Below are 17,558 nucleotides of genomic sequence, written 5' to 3'. Positions count from 1 at the left end.
CCCCACACACCCTCCCTCCTCCCGCAACAACACGCGCACCTGCCCCGACGCCTGCCACAATACCCCACTCGCAACACCACAACGCTCGCCAGACGCTCCGCCCGACGCCAAAATCATACAGCACCCAACACCCCAAAAGACCTCCACACCCCTGCTACACGCCCCGCAGCCCCGCACACCCACCCGCCTGCCGCAACACCCCACTCGCAACACCAAAACACTCAACGCCCCCCCGCCTGCCGGCAAAAGCCTACAGCACCCAACAACCCAAAAAACCTCCACAAGCCTCCCACGTGCCCTGCAGCCCCACACACCCACCCGCCTGCCGCAACCACACGCGCACCTGCCCCCCCGACACAACCCCCCACCCGCAACACCAAAACGCTCAACACCCCTCCGCCCGCCGCCAAAAGCCTACAGCACCCAACATGCCACGCGCAACACTCCAGAAAACCCCCACACCCCTGCCACACGGCCCGCAGCCCCACACACCCGCCCGCCTGCCGCAACTACACCCGCACCTGCCCCAACACAGCCCCCCAAAATACTTACACACCACTCCCACACGCCCCGCGCCCTCCAGCCCCACACACCCACCCGCCTGCCGCAACACCCCACTCGCAACACCAAAACACTCAACACCCCCCCGCCTGCCGGCAAAAGCCTACAACAGCCCAAAAAACCTCCACAAGCCTCCCACGTGCCCTGCAGCCCCACACACCCACCCGCCTGCCGCAACCACACCCGCACCTGCCCCCCTGCCGGACGCAACAGCAAAACGCGCAGCACCCCTCCGCCCGCCGGCAAAAGCCTACAGCACCCGGTATTCCCAGGCGGTCTCCCATCCAAGTACTAACCGGGCCCGACCCTGCTTAGCTTCCGAGATCAGACGAGATCGGGCGTTCTCAGGGTGGTATGGCCGTAGGCACCCCTCTGCCCCACAACAGCCCTCTCCACACCCACCGCCCACACCGCCCTCCCGCACTCACACACACCCCCACGCCCACAACAACGCCTCACACCACACACACACACACAAACACACGCACAACACACGCACCTACCCACAACACACCTCACACAAAACAACACCCCACACGCAACACCCCGCAAAAAATACACACCCCTCACCACACGCACCCTGCCCTACACACACACACACACACACACACGCCTCACCCAACAACACACGCACCTCACACAACACAACACCCCACACACAACACCACTAAGTACTTACACCACCCTCACGCACCGCACACGCCCTACAGCCCCACACACCCTCCCTCCTCCCGCAACAACACGCGCACCTGCCCCGACGCCTGCCACAATACCCCACTCGCAACACCACAACGCTCGCCAGACGCTCCGCCCGACGCCAAAATCATACAGCACCCAACACCCCAAAAGACCTCCACACCCCTGCTACACGCCCCGCAGCCCCGCACACCCACCCGCCTGCCGCAACACCCCACTCGCAACACCAAAACACTCAACGCCCCCCCGCCTGCCGGCAAAAGCCTACAGCACCCAACAACCCAAAAAACCTCCACAAGCCTCCCACGTGCCCTGCAGCCCCACACACCCACCCGCCTGCCGCAACCACACGCGCACCTGCCCCCCCGACACAACCCCCCACCCGCAACACCAAAACGCTCAACACCCCTCCGCCCGCCGCCAAAAGCCTACAGCACCCAACATGCCACGCGCAACACTCCAGAAAACCCCCACACCCCTGCCACACGGCCCGCAGCCCCACACACCCGCCCGCCTGCCGCAACTACACCTGCACCTGCCCCAACACAGCCCCCCAAAATACTTACACACCACTCCCACACGCCCCGCGCCCTCCAGCCCCACACACCCACCCGCCTGCCGCAACACCCCACTCGCAACACCAAAACACTCAACACCCCCCCGCCTGCCGGCAAAAGCCTACAACAGCCCAAAAAACCTCCACAAGCCTCCCACGTGCCCTGCAGCCCCACACACCCACCCGCCTGCCGCAAACACACCCGCACCTGCCCCCCTGCCGGACGCAACAGCAAAACGCGCAGCACCCCTCCGCCCGCCGGCAAAAGCCTACAGCACCCGGTATTCCCAGGCGGTCTCCCATCCAAGTACTAACCGGGCCCGACCCTGCTTAGCTTCCGAGATCAGACGAGATCGGGCGTTCTCAGGGTGGTATGGCCGTAGGCACCCCTCTGCCCCACAACAGCCCTCTCCACACCCACCGCCCACACCGCCCTCCCGCACTCACACACACCCCCACGCCCACAACAACGCCTCACACCACACACACACACACAAACACACGCACAACACACGCACCTACCCACAACACACCTCACACAAAACAACACCCCACACGCAACACCCCGCAAAAAATACACACCCCTCACCACACGCACCCTGCCCTACACGCACACACACACACACACGCCTCACCCAACAACACACGCACCTCACACAACACAACACCCCACACACAACACCACTAAGTACTTACACCACACTCACGCACCGCACACGCCCTACAGCCCCACACACCCTCCCTCCTCCCGCAACAACACACGCACCTGCCCCGACGCCTGCCACAATACCCCACTCGCAACACCACAACGCTCGCCAGACGCTCCGCCCGACGCCAAAATCATACAGCACCCAACACCCCAAAAGACCTCCACACCCCTGCTACACGCCCCGCAGCCCCGCACACCCACCCGCCTGCCGCAACACCCCACTCGCAACACCAAAACACTCAACGCCCCCCCGCCTGCCCGCAAAAGCCTACAGCACCCAACAACCCAAAAAACCTCCACAAGCCTCCCACGTGCCCTGCAGCCCCACACACCCACCCGCCTGCCGCAACCACACGCGCACCTGCCCCCCCGACACAACCCCCCACCCGCAACACCAAAACGCTCAACACCCCTCCGCCCGCCGCCAAAAGCCTACAGCACCCAACATGCCACGCGCAACACTCCAGAAAACCCCCACACCCCTGCCACACGGCCCGCAGCCCCACACACCCGCCCGCCTGCCGCAACTACACCCGCACCTGCCCCAACACAGCCCCCCAAAATACTTACACACCACTCCCACACGCCCCGCGCCCTCCAGCCCCACACACCCACCCGCCTGCCGCAACACCCCACTCGCAACACCAAAACACTCAACACCCCCCCGCCTGCCGGCAAAAGCCTACAACAGCCCAAAAAACCTCCACAAGCCTCCCACGCGCCCCGCAGCCCCATACGTCCACCCGCCTGCCGCAAACACACCCGCACCTGCCCCCCTGCCGGACGCAACAGCAAAACGCGCAGCACCCCTCCGCCCGCCGGCAAAAGCCTACAGCACCCGGTATTCCCAGGCGGTCTCCCATCCAAGTACTAACCGGGCCCGACCCTGCTTAGCTTCCGAGATCAGACGAGATCGGGCGTTCTCAGGGTGGTATGGCCGTAGGCACCCCTCTGCCCCACAACAGCCCTCTCCACACCCACCGCCCACACCGCCCTCCCGCACTCACACACACCCCCACGCCCACAACAACGCCTCACACCACACACACACACACAAACACACGCACAACACACGCACCTACCCACAACACACCTCACACAAAACAACACCCCACACGCAACACCCCGCAAAAAATACACACCCCTCACCACACGCACCCTGCCCTACACACACACACACACACACGCCTCACCCAACAACACACGCACCTCACACAACACAACACCCCACACACAACACCACTAAGTACTTACACCACACTCACGCACCGCACACACCCTACAGCCCCACACACCCTCCCTCCTCCCGCAACAACACACGCACCTGCCCCGACGCCTGCCACAATACCCCACTCGCAACACCACAACGCTCGCCAGACGCTCCGCCCGACGCCAAAATCATACAGCACCCAACACCCCAAAAGACCTCCACACCCCTGCTACACGCCCCGCAGCCCCACACACCCGCCCGCCTGCCGCAACTACACCCGCACCTGCCCCAACACAGCCCCCCAAAATACTTACACACCACTCCCACACGCCCCGCGCCCTCCAGCCCCACACACCCACCCGCCTGCCGCAACACCCCACTCGCAACACCAAAACACTCAACACCCCCCCGCCTGCCGGCAAAAGCCTACAACAGCCCAAAAAACCTCCACAAGCCGCCCACGTGCCCTGCAGCCCCACACACCCACCCGCCTGCCGCAACCACACGCGCACCTGCCCCCCCGACACAACCCCCCACCCGCAACACCAAAACGCTCAACACCCCTCCGCCCGCCGCCAAAAGCCTACAGCACCCAACATGCCACGCGCAACACTCCAGAAAACCCCCACACCCCTGCCACACGGCCCGCAGCCCCACACACCCGCCCGCCTGCCGCAACTACACCCGCACCTGCCCCAACACAGCCCCCCAAAATACTTACACACCACTCCCACACGCCCCGCGCCCTCCAGCCCCACACACCCACCCGCCTGCCGCAACACCCCACTCGCAACACCAAAACACTCAACACCCCCCCGCCTGCCGGCAAAAGCCTACAACAGCCCAAAAAACCTCCACAAGCCTCCCACGCGCCCCGCAGCCCCACACACCCACCCGCCTGCCGCAACCACACCCGCACCTGCCCCCCTGCCGGACGCAACAGCAAAACGCGCAGCACCCCTCCGCCCGCCGGCAAAAGCCTACAGCACCCAGTATTCCCAGGCGGTCTCCCATCCAAGTACTAACCGGGCCCGACCCTGCTTAGCTTCCGAGATCAGACGAGATCGGGCGTTCTCAGGGTGGTATGGCCGTAGGCACCCCTCTGCCCCACAACAGCCCTCTCCACACCCACCGCCCACACCGCCCTCCCGCACTCACACACACCCCCACGCCCACAACAACGCCTCACACCACACACACACACACACAAACACACGCACAACACACGCACCTACCCACAACACACCTCACACAAAACAACACCCCACACGCAACACCCCGCAAAAAATACACACCCCTCACCACACGCACCCTGCCCTACACGCACACACACACACACACGCCTCACCCAACAACACACGCACCTCACACAACACAACACCCCACACACAACACCACTAAGTACTTACACCACACTCACGCACCGCACACGCCCTACAGCCCCACACACCCTCCCTCCTCCCGCAACAACACACGCACCTGCCCCGACGCCTGCCACAATACCCCACTCGCAACACCACAACGCTCGCCAGACGCTCCGCCCGACGCCAAAATCATACAGCACCCAACACCCCAAAAGACCTCCACACCCCTGCTACACGCCCCGCAGCCCCGCACACCCACCCGCCTGCCGCAACACCCCACTCGCAACACCAAAACACTCAACGCCCCCCCGCCTGCCGGCAAAAGCCTACAGCACCCAACAACCCAAAAAACCTCCACAAGCCTCCCACGTGCCCTGCAGCCCCACACACCCACCCGCCTGCCGCAACCACACGCGCACCTGCCCCCCCGACACAACCCCCCACCCGCAACACCAAAACGCTCAACACCCCTCCGCCCGCCGCCAAAAGCCTACAGCACCCAACATGCCACGCGCAACACTCCAGAAAACCTCCACACCCCTGCCACACGGCCCGCAGCCCCACAAACCCACCCGCCTGCCGCAACACCCCACTCGCAACACCAAAACACTCAACACCCCCCCGCCTGCCGGCAAAAGCCTACAACAGCCCAAAAAACCTCCACAAGCCTCCCACGCGCCCGGCAGCCCCACACGTCCACCCGCCTGCCGCAAACACACCCGCACCTGCCCCCCTGCCGGACGCAACAGCAAAACGCGCAGCACCCCTCCGCCCGCCGGCAAAAGCCTACAGCACCCGGTATTCCCAGGCGCTCTCCCATCCAAGTACTAACCGGGCCCGACCCTGCTTAGCTTCCAAGATCAGATGAGATCGGGCGTTCTCAGGGTGGTATGGCCGTAGGCACCCCTCTGCCCCACAACAGCCCTCTCCACACCCACCGCCCACACCGCCCTCCCGCACTCACACACACCCCCACGCCCACAACAATGCCTCACACCACACACACACACACAAACACACGCACAACACACGCACCTACCCACAACACACCTCACACAAAACAACACCCCACACGCAACACCCCGCAAAAAATACACACCCCTCACCACACGCACCCTGCCCTACACACACACACACACACACACACGCCTCACCCAACAACACACGCACCTCACACAACACAACACCCCACACACAACACCACTAAGTACTTACACCACCCTCACGCACCGCACACGCCCTACAGCCCCACACACCCTCCCTCCTCCCGCAACAACACGCGCACCTGCCCCGACGCCTGCCACAATACCCCACTCGCAACACCACAACGCTCGCCAGACGCTCCGCCCGACGCCAAAATCATACAGCACCCAACACCCCAAAAGACCTCCACACCCCTGCTACACGCCCCGCAGCCCCGCACACCCACCCGCCTGCCGCAACACCCCACTCGCAACACCAAAACACTCAACGCCCCCCCGCCTGCCGGCAAAAGCCTACAGCACCCAACAACCCAAAAAACCTCCACAAGCCTCCCACGTGCCCTGCAGCCCCACACACCCACCCGCCTGCCGCAACCACACGCGCACCTGCCCCCCCGACACAACCCCCCACCCGCAACACCAAAACGCTCAACACCCCTCCGCCCGCCGCCAAAAGCCTACAGCACCCAACATGCCACGCGCAACACTCCAGAAAACCCCCACACCCCTGCCACACGGCCCGCAGCCCCACACACCCGCCCGCCTGCCGCAACTACACCCGCACCTGCCCCAACACAGCCCCCCAAAATACTTACACACCACTCCCACACGCCCCGCGCCCTCCAGCCCCACACACCCACCCGCCTGCCGCAACACCCCACTCGCAACACCAAAACACTCAACACCCCCCCGCCTGCCGGCAAAAGCCTACAACAGCCCAAAAAACCTCCACAAGCCTCCCACGTGCCCTGCAGCCCCACACACCCACCCGCCTGCCGCAACCACACCCGCACCTGCCCCCCTGCCGGACGCAACAGCAAAACGCGCAGCACCCCTCCGCCCGCCGGCAAAAGCCTACAGCACCCGGTATTCCCAGGCGGTCTCCCATCCAAGTACTAACCGGGCCCGACCCTGCTTAGCTTCCGAGATCAGACGAGATCAGGCGTTCTCAGGGTGGTATGGCCGTAGGCACCCCTCTGCCCCACAACAGCCCTCTCCACACCCACCGCCCACACCGCCCTCCCGCACTCACACACACCCCCACGCCCACAACAACGCCTCACACCACACACACACACACAAACACACGCACAACACACGCACCTACCCACAACACACCTCACACAAAACAACACCCCACACGCAACACCCCGCAAAAAATACACACCCCTCACCACACGCACCCTGCCCTACACACACACACACACACACACACACGCCTCACCCAACAACACACGCACCTCACACAACACAACACCCCACACACAACACCACTAAGTACTTACACCACCCTCACGCACCGCACACGCCCTACAGCCCCACACACCCTCCCTCCTCCCGCAACAACACGCGCACCTGCCCCGACGCCTGCCACAATACCCCACTCGCAACACCACAACGCTCGCCAGACGCTCCGCCCGACGCCAAAATCATACAGCACCCAACACCCCAAAAGACCTCCACACCCCTGCTACACGCCCCGCAGCCCCGCACACCCACCCGCCTGCCGCAACACCCCACTCGCAACACCAAAACACTCAACGCCCCCCCGCCTGCCGGCAAAAGCCTACAGCACCCAACAACCCAAAAAACCTCCACAAGCCTCCCACGTGCCCTGCAGCCCCACACACCCACCCGCCTGCCGCAACCACACGCGCACCTGCCCCCCCGACACAACCCCCCACCCGCAACACCAAAACGCTCAACACCCCTCCGCCCGCCGCCAAAAGCCTACAGCACCCAACATGCCACGCGCAACACTCCAGAAAACCCCCACACCCCTGCCACACGGCCCGCAGCCCCACACACCCGCCCGCCTGCCGCAACTACACCTGCACCTGCCCCAACACAGCCCCCCAAAATACTTACACACCACTCCCACACGCCCCGCGCCCTCCAGCCCCACACACCCACCCGCCTGCCGCAACACCCCACTCGCAACACCAAAACACTCAACACCCCCCCGCCTGCCGGCAAAAGCCTACAACAGCCCAAAAAACCTCCACAAGCCTCCCACGTGCCCTGCAGCCCCACACACCCACCCGCCTGCCGCAAACACACCCGCACCTGCCCCCCTGCCGGACGCAACAGCAAAACGCGCAGCACCCCTCCGCCCGCCGGCAAAAGCCTACAGCACCCGGTATTCCCAGGCGGTCTCCCATCCAAGTACTAACCGGGCCCGACCCTGCTTAGCTTCCGAGATCAGACGAGATCGGGCGTTCTCAGGGTGGTATGGCCGTAGGCACCCCTCTGCCCCACAACAGCCCTCTCCACACCCACCGCCCACACCGCCCTCCCGCACTCACACACACCCCCACGCCCACAACAACGCCTCACACCACACACACACACACAAACACACGCACAACACACGCACCTACCCACAACACACCTCACACAAAACAACACCCCACACGCAACACCCCGCAAAAAATACACACCCCTCACCACACGCACCCTGCCCTACACGCACACACACACACACACGCCTCACCCAACAACACACGCACCTCACACAACACAACACCCCACACACAACACCACTAAGTACTTACACCACACTCACGCACCGCACACGCCCTACAGCCCCACACACCCTCCCTCCTCCCGCAACAACACACGCACCTGCCCCGACGCCTGCCACAATACCCCACTCGCAACACCACAACGCTCGCCAGACGCTCCGCCCGACGCCAAAATCATACAGCACCCAACACCCCAAAAGACCTCCACACCCCTGCTACACGCCCCGCAGCCCCGCACACCCACCCGCCTGCCGCAACACCCCACTCGCAACACCAAAACACTCAACGCCCCCCCGCCTGCCCGCAAAAGCCTACAGCACCCAACAACCCAAAAAACCTCCACAAGCCTCCCACGTGCCCTGCAGCCCCACACACCCACCCGCCTGCCGCAACCACACGCGCACCTGCCCCCCCGACACAACCCCCCACCCGCAACACCAAAACGCTCAACACCCCTCCGCCCGCCGCCAAAAGCCTACAGCACCCAACATGCCACGCGCAACACTCCAGAAAACCCCCACACCCCTGCCACACGGCCCGCAGCCCCACACACCCGCCCGCCTGCCGCAACTACACCCGCACCTGCCCCAACACAGCCCCCCAAAATACTTACACACCACTCCCACACGCCCCGCGCCCTCCAGCCCCACACACCCACCCGCCTGCCGCAACACCCCACTCGCAACACCAAAACACTCAACACCCCCCCGCCTGCCGGCAAAAGCCTACAACAGCCCAAAAAACCTCCACAAGCCTCCCACGCGCCCCGCAGCCCCATACGTCCACCCGCCTGCCGCAAACACACCCGCACCTGCCCCCCTGCCGGACGCAACAGCAAAACGCGCAGCACCCCTCCGCCCGCCGGCAAAAGCCTACAGCACCCGGTATTCCCAGGCGGTCTCCCATCCAAGTACTAACCGGGCCCGACCCTGCTTAGCTTCCGAGATCAGACGAGATCGGGCGTTCTCAGGGTGGTATGGCCGTAGGCACCCCTCTGCCCCACAACAGCCCTCTCCACACCCACCGCCCACACCGCCCTCCCGCACTCACACACACCCCCACGCCCACAACAACGCCTCACACCACACACACACACACAAACACACGCACAACACACGCACCTACCCACAACACACCTCACACAAAACAACACCCCACACGCAACACCCCGCAAAAAATACACACCCCTCACCACACGCACCCTGCCCTACACACACACACACACACACGCCTCACCCAACAACACACGCACCTCACACAACACAACACCCCACACACAACACCACTAAGTACTTACACCACACTCACGCACCGCACACACCCTACAGCCCCACACACCCTCCCTCCTCCCGCAACAACACACGCACCTGCCCCGACGCCTGCCACAATACCCCACTCGCAACACCACAACGCTCGCCAGACGCTCCGCCCGACGCCAAAATCATACAGCACCCAACACCCCAAAAGACCTCCACACCCCTGCTACACGCCCCGCAGCCCCGCACACCCACCCGCCTGCCGCAACACCCCACTCGCAACACCAAAACACTCAACGCCCCCCCGCCTGCCGGCAAAAGCCTACAGCACCCAACAACCCAAAAAACCTCCACAAGCCTCCCACGTGCCCTGCAGCCCCACACACCCACCCGCCTGCCGCAACCACACGCGCACCTGCCCCCCCGACACAACCCCCCACCCGCAACACCAAAACGCTCAACACCCCTCCGCCCGCCGCCAAAAGCCTACAGCACCCAACATGCCACGCGCAACACTCCAGAAAACCCCCACACCCCTGCCACACGGCCCGCAGCCCCACACACCCGCCCGCCTGCCGCAACTACACCCGCACCTGCCCCAACACAGCCCCCCAAAATACTTACACACCACTCCCACACGCCCCGCGCCCTCCAGCCCCACACACCCACCCGCCTGCCGCAACACCCCACTCGCAACACCAAAACACTCAACACCCCCCCGCCTGCCGGCAAAAGCCTACAACAGCCCAAAAAACCTCCACAAGCCTCCCACGCGCCCCGCAGCCCCATACGTCCACCCGCCTGCCGCAAACACACCCGCACCTGCCCCCCTGCCGGACGCAACAGCAAAACGCGCAGCACCCCTCCGCCCGCCGGCAAAAGCCTACAGCACCCGGTATTCCCAGGCGGTCTCCCATCCAAGTACTAACCGGGCCCGACCCTGCTTAGCTTCCGAGATCAGATGAGATCGGGCGTTCTCAGGGTGGTATGGCCGTAGGCACCCCTCTGCCCCACAACAGCCCTCTCCACACCCACCGCCCACACCGCCCTCCCGCACTCACACACACCCCCACGCCCACAACAACGCCTCACACCACACACACACACACAAACACACGCACAACACACGCACCTACCCACAACACACCTCACACAAAACAACACCCCACACGCAACACCCCGCAAAAAATACACACCCCTCACCACACGCACCCTGCCCTACACACACACACACACACACACATGCCTCACCCAACAACACACGCACCTCACACAACACAACACCCCACACACAACACCACTAAGTACTTACACCACCCTCACGCACCGCACACGCCCTACAGCCCCACACACCCTCCCTCCTCCCGCAACAACACGCGCACCTGCCCCGACGCCTGCCACAATACCCCACTCGCAACACCACAACGCTCGCCAGACGCTCCGCCCGACGCCAAAATCATACAGCACCCAACACCCCAAAAGACCTCCACACCCCTGCTACACGCCCCGCAGCCCCGCACACCCACCCGCCTGCCGCAACACCCCACTCGCAACACCAAAACACTCAACGCCCCCCCGCCTGCCGGCAAAAGCCTACAGCACCCAACAACCCAAAAAACCTCCACAAGCCTCCCACGTGCCCTGCAGCCCCACACACCCACCCGCCTGCCGCAACCACACGCGCACCTGCCCCCCCGACACAACCCCCCACCCGCAACACCAAAACGCTCAACACCCCTCCGCCCGCCGCCAAAAGCCTACAGCACCCAACATGCCACGCGCAACACTCCAGAAAACCCCCACACCCCTGCCACACGGCCCGCAGCCCCACACACCCGCCCGCCTGCCGCAACTACACCCGCACCTGCCCCAACACAGCCCCCCAAAATACTTACACACCACTCCCACACGCCCCGCGCCCTCCAGCCCCACACACCCACCCGCCTGCCGCAACACCCCACTCGCAACACCAAAACACTCAACACCCCCCCGCCTGCCGGCAAAAGCCTACAACAGCCCAAAAAACCTCCACAAGCCTCCCACGCGCCCCGCAGCCCCACACACCCACCCGCCTGCCGCAAACACACCCGCACCTGCCCCCCTGCCGGACGCAACAGCAAAACGCGCAGCACCCCTCCGCCCGCCGGCAAAAGCCTACAGCACCCGGTATTCCCAGGCGGTCTCCCATCCAAGTACTAACCGGGCCCGACCCTGCTTAGCTTCCAAGATCAGATGAGATCGGGCGTTCTCAGGGTGGTATGGCCGTAGGCACCCCTCTGCCCCACAACAGCCCTCTCCACACCCACCGCCCACACCGCCCTCCCGCACTCACACACACCCCCACGCCCACAACAACGCCTCACACCACACACACACACACAAACACACGCACAACACACGCACCTACCCACAACACACCTCACACAAAACAACACCCCACACGCAACACCCCGCAAAAAATACACACCCCTCACCACACGCACCCTGCCCTACACACACACACACACACACACATGCCTCACCCAACAACACACGCACCTCACACAACACAACACCCCACACACAACACCACTAAGTACTTACACCACCCTCACGCACCGCACACGCCCTACAGCCCCACACACCCTCCCTCCTCCCGCAACAACACGCGCACCTGCCCCGACGCCTGCCACAATACCCCACTCGCAACACCACAACGCTCGCCAGACGCTCCGCCCGACGCCAAAATCATACAGCACCCAACACCCCAAAAGACCTCCACACCCCTGCTACACGCCCCGCAGCCCCGCACACCCACCCGCCTGCCGCAACACCCCACTCGCAACACCAAAACACTCAACGCCCCCCCGCCTGCCGGCAAAAGCCTACAGCACCCAACAACCCAAAAAACCTCCACAAGCCTCCCACGTGCCCTGCAGCCCCACACACCCACCCGCCTGCCGCAACCACACGCGCACCTGCCCCCCCGACACAACCCCCCACCCGCAACACCAAAACGCTCAACACCCCTCCGCCCGCCGCCAAAAGCCTACAGCACCCAACATGCCACGCGCAACACTCCAGAAAACCCCCACACCCCTGCCACACGGCCCGCAGCCCCACACACCCGCCCGCCTGCCGCAACTACACCCGCACCTGCCCCAACACAGCCCCCCAAAATACTTACACACCACTCCCACACGCCCCGTGCCCTCCAGCCCCACACACCCACCCGCCTGCCGCAACACCCCACTCGCAACACCAAAACACTCAACACCCCCCCGCCTGCCGGCAAAAGCCTACAACAGCCCAAAAAACCTCCACAAGCCTCCCACGCGCCCCGCAGCCCCACACACCCACCCGCCTGCCGCAAACACACCCGCACCTGCCCCCCTGCCGGACGCAACAGCAAAACGCGCAGCACCCCTCCGCCCGCCGGCAAAAGCCTACAGCACCCGGTATTCCCAGGCGGTCTCCCATCCAAGTACTAACCGGGCCCGACCCTGCTTAGCTTCCGAGATCAGATGAGATCGGGCGTTCTCAGGGTGGTATGGCCGTAGGCACCCCTCTGCCCCACAACAGCCCTCTCCACACCCACCGCCCACACCGCCCTCCCGCACTCACACACACCCCCACGCCCACAACAACGCCTCACACCACACACACACACACAAACACACGCACAACACACGCACCTACCCACAACACACCTCACACAAAACAACACCCCACACGCAACACCCCGCAAAAAATACACACCCCTCACCACACGCACCCTGCCCTACACACACACACACACACACACATGCCTCACCCAACAACACACGCACCTCACACAACACAACACCCCACACACAACACCACTAAGTACTTACACCACCCTCACGCACCGCACACGCCCTACAGCCCCACACACCCTCCCTCCTCCCGCAACAACACGCGCACCTGCCCCGACGCCTGCCACAATACCCCACTCGCAACACCACAACGCTCGCCAGACGCTCCGCCCGACGCCAAAATCATACAGCACCCAACACCCCAAAAGACCTCCACACCCCTGCTACACGCCCCGCAGCCCCGCACACCCACCCGCCTGCCGCAACACCCCACTCGCAACACCAAAACACTCAACGCCCCCCCGCCTGCCGGCAAAAGCCTACAGCACCCAACAACCCAAAAAACCTCCACAAGCCTCCCACGTGCCCTGCAGCCCCACACACCCACCCGCCTGCCGCAACCACACGCGCACCTGCCCCCCCGACACAACCCCCCACCCGCAACACCAAAACGCTCAACACCCCTCCGCCCGCCGCCAAAAGCCTACAGCACCCAACATGCCACGCGCAACACTCCAGAAAACCCCCACACCCCTGCCACACGGCCCGCAGCCCCACACACCCGCCCGCCTGCCGCAACTACACCCGCACCTGCCCCAACACAGCCCCCCAAAATACTTACACACCACTCCCACACGCCCCGCGCCCTCCAGCCCCACACACCCACCCGCCTGCCGCAACACCCCACTCGCAACACCAAAACACTCAACACCCCCCCGCCTGCCGGCAAAAGCCTACAACAGCCCAAAAAACCTCCACAAGCCTCCCACGTGCCCTGCAGCCCCACAGACCCACCCGCCTGCCGCAACCACACCCGCACCTGCCCCCCTGCCGGACGCAACAGCAAAACGCGCAGCACCCCTCCGCCCGCCGGCAAAAGCTTACAGCACCCGGTATTCCCGGGCGGTCTCCCATCCAAGTACTAACCGGGCCCAACCCTGCTTAGCTTCCAAGATCAGATGAGATCGGGCATTCTCAGGGTGGTATGGCCGTAGGCACCCCTCTGCCCCACAACAGCCCTCTCCACACCCACCGCCCACACCGCCCTCCCGCACTCACACACACCCCCACGCCCACAACAACGCCTCACACCACACACACACACACAAACACACGCACAACACACGCACCTACCCACAACACACCTCACACAAAACAACACCCCACACGCAACACCCCGCAAAAAATACACACCCCTCACCACACGCACCCTGCCCTACACACACACACACACACACGCCTCACCCAACAACACACGCACCTCACACAACACAACACCCCACACACAACACCACTAAGTACTTACACCACACTCACGCACCGCACACGCCCTACAGCCCCACACACCCTCCCTCCTCCCGCAACAACACACGCACCTGCCCCGACGCCTGCCACAATACCCCACTCGCAACACCACAACGCTCGCCAGACGCTCCGCCCGACGCCAAAATCATACAGCACCCAACACCCCAAAAGACCTCCACACCCCTGCTACACGCCCCGCAGCCCCGCACACCCACCCGCCTGCCGCAACACCCCACTCGCAACACCAAAACACTCAACGCCCCCCCGCCTGCCGGCAAAAGCCTACAGCACCCAACAACCCAAAAAACCTCCACAAGCCTCCCACGTGCCCTGCAGCCCCACACACCCACCCGCCTGCCGCAACCACACGCGCACCTGCCCCCCCGACACAACCCCCCACCCGCAACACCAAAACGCTCAACACCCCTCCGCCCGCCGCCAAAAGCCTACAGCACCCAACATGCCACGCGCAACACTCCAGAAAACCCCCACACCCCTGCCACACGGCCCGCAGCCCCACACACCCGCCCGCCTGCCGCAACTACACCCGCACCTGCCCCAACACAGCCCCCCAAAATACTTACACACCACTCCCACACGCCCCGCGCCCTCCAGCCCCACACACCCACCCGCCTGCCGCAACACCCCACTCGCAACACCAAAACACTCAACACCCCCCCGCCTGCCGGCAAAAGCCTACAACAGCCCAAAAAACCTCCACAAGCCTCCCACGCGCCCCGCAGCCCCACACGCCCACCCGCCTGCCGCAAACACACCCGCACCTGCCCCCCTGCCGGACGCAACAGCAAAACGCGCAGCACCCCTCCGCCCGCCGGCAAAAGCCTACAGCACCCGGTATTCCCGGGCGGTCTCCCATCCAAGTACTAACCGGGCCCGACCCTGCTTAGCTTCCGAGATCAGATGAGATCGGGCGTTCTCAGGGTGGTATGGCCGTAGGCACCCCTCTGCCCCACAACAGCCCTCTCCACACCCACCGCCCACACCGCCCTCCCGCACTCACACACACCCCCACGCCCACAACAACGCCTCACACCACACACACACACACAAACACACGCACAACACACGCACCTACCCACAACACACCTCACACAAAACAACACCCCACACGCAACACCCCGCAAAAAATACACACCCCTCACCACACGCACCCTGCCCTACACACACACACACACACACGCCTCACCCAACAACACACGCACCTCACACAACACAACACCCCACACACAACACCACTAAGTACTTACACCACCCTCACGCACCGCACACGCCCTACAGCCCCACACACCCTCCCTCCTCCCGCAACAACACGCGCACCTGCCCCGACGCCTGCCACAATACCCCACTCGCAACACCACAACGCTCGCCAGACGCTCCGCCCGACGCCAAAATCATACAGCACCCAACACCCCAAAAGACCTCCACACCCCTGCTACACGCCCCGCAGCCCCGCACACCCACCCGCCTGCCGCAACACCCCACTCGCAACACCAAAACACTCAACGCCCCCCCGCCTGCCGGCAAAAGCCTACAGCACCCAACAACCCAAAAAACCTCCACAAGCCTCCCACGTGCCCTGCAGCCCCACACACCCACCCGCCTGCCGCAACCACACGCGCACCTGCCCCCCCGACACAACCCCCCACCCGCAACACCAAAACGCTCAACACCCCTCCGCCCGCCGCCAAAAGCCTACAGCACCCAACATGCCACGCGCAACACTCCAGAAAACCCCCACACCCCTGCCACACGGCCCGCAGCCCCACACACCCGCCCGCCTGCCGCAACTACACCCGCACCTGCCCCAACACAGCCCCCCAAAATACTTACACACCACTCCCACACGCCCCGCGCCCTCCAGCCCCACACACCCACCCGCCTGCCGCAACACCCCACTCGCAACACCAAAACACTCAACACCCCCCCGCCTGCCGGCAAAAGCCTACAACAGCCCAAAAAACCTCCACAAGCCTCCCACGTGCCCTGCAGCCCCACACACCCACCCGCCTGCCGCAACCACACCCGCACCTGCCCCCCTGCCGGACGCAACAGCAAAACGCGCAGCACCCCTCCGCCCGCCGGCAAAAGCCTACAGCACCCGGTATTCCCAGGCGGTCTCCCATCCAAGTACTAACCGGGCCCGACCCTGCTTAGCTTCCGAGATCAGACGAGATCGGGCGTTCTCAGGGTGGTATGGCCGTAGGCACCCCTCTGCCCCACAACAGCCCTCTCCACACCCACCGCCCACACCGCCCTCCCGCACTCACACACACCCCCACGCCCACAACAACGCCTCACACCACACACACACACACAAACACACGCACAACACACGCAC

General features: G+C 64.1%; 14 non-coding genes across 14 annotated transcripts; all 14 read right to left on the bottom strand.

The window, feature by feature from the left end:
• Window positions 1-808: 808 nt before the first annotated feature.
• LOC141745904 (5S ribosomal RNA) lies at window positions 809-927 on the bottom strand. The gene has a single exon (XR_012588159.1). It is a non-coding gene; the product is annotated as a 5S ribosomal RNA (ribosomal RNA).
• A 1,152-nt stretch (window positions 928-2,079) lies between these two features.
• LOC141745894 (5S ribosomal RNA) lies at window positions 2,080-2,198 on the bottom strand. The gene has a single exon (XR_012588153.1). It is a non-coding gene; the product is annotated as a 5S ribosomal RNA (ribosomal RNA).
• Window positions 2,199-3,348: 1,150 nt separating this feature from the next.
• Window positions 3,349-3,467, bottom strand: LOC141745883 (5S ribosomal RNA). The gene has a single exon (XR_012588150.1). It is a non-coding gene; the product is annotated as a 5S ribosomal RNA (ribosomal RNA).
• A 1,242-nt stretch (window positions 3,468-4,709) lies between these two features.
• Window positions 4,710-4,828, bottom strand: LOC141745663 (5S ribosomal RNA). The gene has a single exon (XR_012587934.1). It is a non-coding gene; the product is annotated as a 5S ribosomal RNA (ribosomal RNA).
• A 1,051-nt stretch (window positions 4,829-5,879) lies between these two features.
• LOC141745787 (5S ribosomal RNA) lies at window positions 5,880-5,998 on the bottom strand. The gene has a single exon (XR_012588056.1). It is a non-coding gene; the product is annotated as a 5S ribosomal RNA (ribosomal RNA).
• Window positions 5,999-7,150: 1,152 nt separating this feature from the next.
• LOC141745657 (5S ribosomal RNA) lies at window positions 7,151-7,269 on the bottom strand. Its single transcript, XR_012587929.1, has one exon. It is a non-coding gene; the product is annotated as a 5S ribosomal RNA (ribosomal RNA).
• Window positions 7,270-8,423: 1,154 nt separating this feature from the next.
• LOC141745872 (5S ribosomal RNA) lies at window positions 8,424-8,542 on the bottom strand. Its single transcript, XR_012588139.1, has one exon. It is a non-coding gene; the product is annotated as a 5S ribosomal RNA (ribosomal RNA).
• Window positions 8,543-9,692: 1,150 nt separating this feature from the next.
• LOC141745860 (5S ribosomal RNA) lies at window positions 9,693-9,811 on the bottom strand. Its single transcript, XR_012588128.1, has one exon. It is a non-coding gene; the product is annotated as a 5S ribosomal RNA (ribosomal RNA).
• A 1,148-nt stretch (window positions 9,812-10,959) lies between these two features.
• Window positions 10,960-11,078, bottom strand: LOC141745550 (5S ribosomal RNA). The gene has a single exon (XR_012587827.1). It is a non-coding gene; the product is annotated as a 5S ribosomal RNA (ribosomal RNA).
• A 1,152-nt stretch (window positions 11,079-12,230) lies between these two features.
• LOC141745648 (5S ribosomal RNA) lies at window positions 12,231-12,349 on the bottom strand. The gene has a single exon (XR_012587920.1). It is a non-coding gene; the product is annotated as a 5S ribosomal RNA (ribosomal RNA).
• Window positions 12,350-13,501: 1,152 nt separating this feature from the next.
• On the bottom strand, window positions 13,502-13,620 carry LOC141745538 (5S ribosomal RNA). Its single transcript, XR_012587816.1, has one exon. It is a non-coding gene; the product is annotated as a 5S ribosomal RNA (ribosomal RNA).
• A 1,152-nt stretch (window positions 13,621-14,772) lies between these two features.
• On the bottom strand, window positions 14,773-14,891 carry LOC141745789 (5S ribosomal RNA). The gene has a single exon (XR_012588058.1). It is a non-coding gene; the product is annotated as a 5S ribosomal RNA (ribosomal RNA).
• A 1,148-nt stretch (window positions 14,892-16,039) lies between these two features.
• On the bottom strand, window positions 16,040-16,158 carry LOC141745580 (5S ribosomal RNA). Its single transcript, XR_012587855.1, has one exon. It is a non-coding gene; the product is annotated as a 5S ribosomal RNA (ribosomal RNA).
• A 1,148-nt stretch (window positions 16,159-17,306) lies between these two features.
• On the bottom strand, window positions 17,307-17,425 carry LOC141745848 (5S ribosomal RNA). The gene has a single exon (XR_012588116.1). It is a non-coding gene; the product is annotated as a 5S ribosomal RNA (ribosomal RNA).
• Window positions 17,426-17,558: the final 133 nt, after the last annotated feature.

Source organism: Larus michahellis, chromosome 6, assembly GCF_964199755.1.
Source record: "Larus michahellis chromosome 6, bLarMic1.1, whole genome shotgun sequence".
Classification (NCBI taxonomy): Eukaryota; Metazoa; Chordata; class Aves; order Charadriiformes; family Laridae; genus Larus; species Larus michahellis.
Note: the sequence above shows the minus strand (reverse complement) of the source record. Positions and strands in the feature narration are given on the sequence as shown.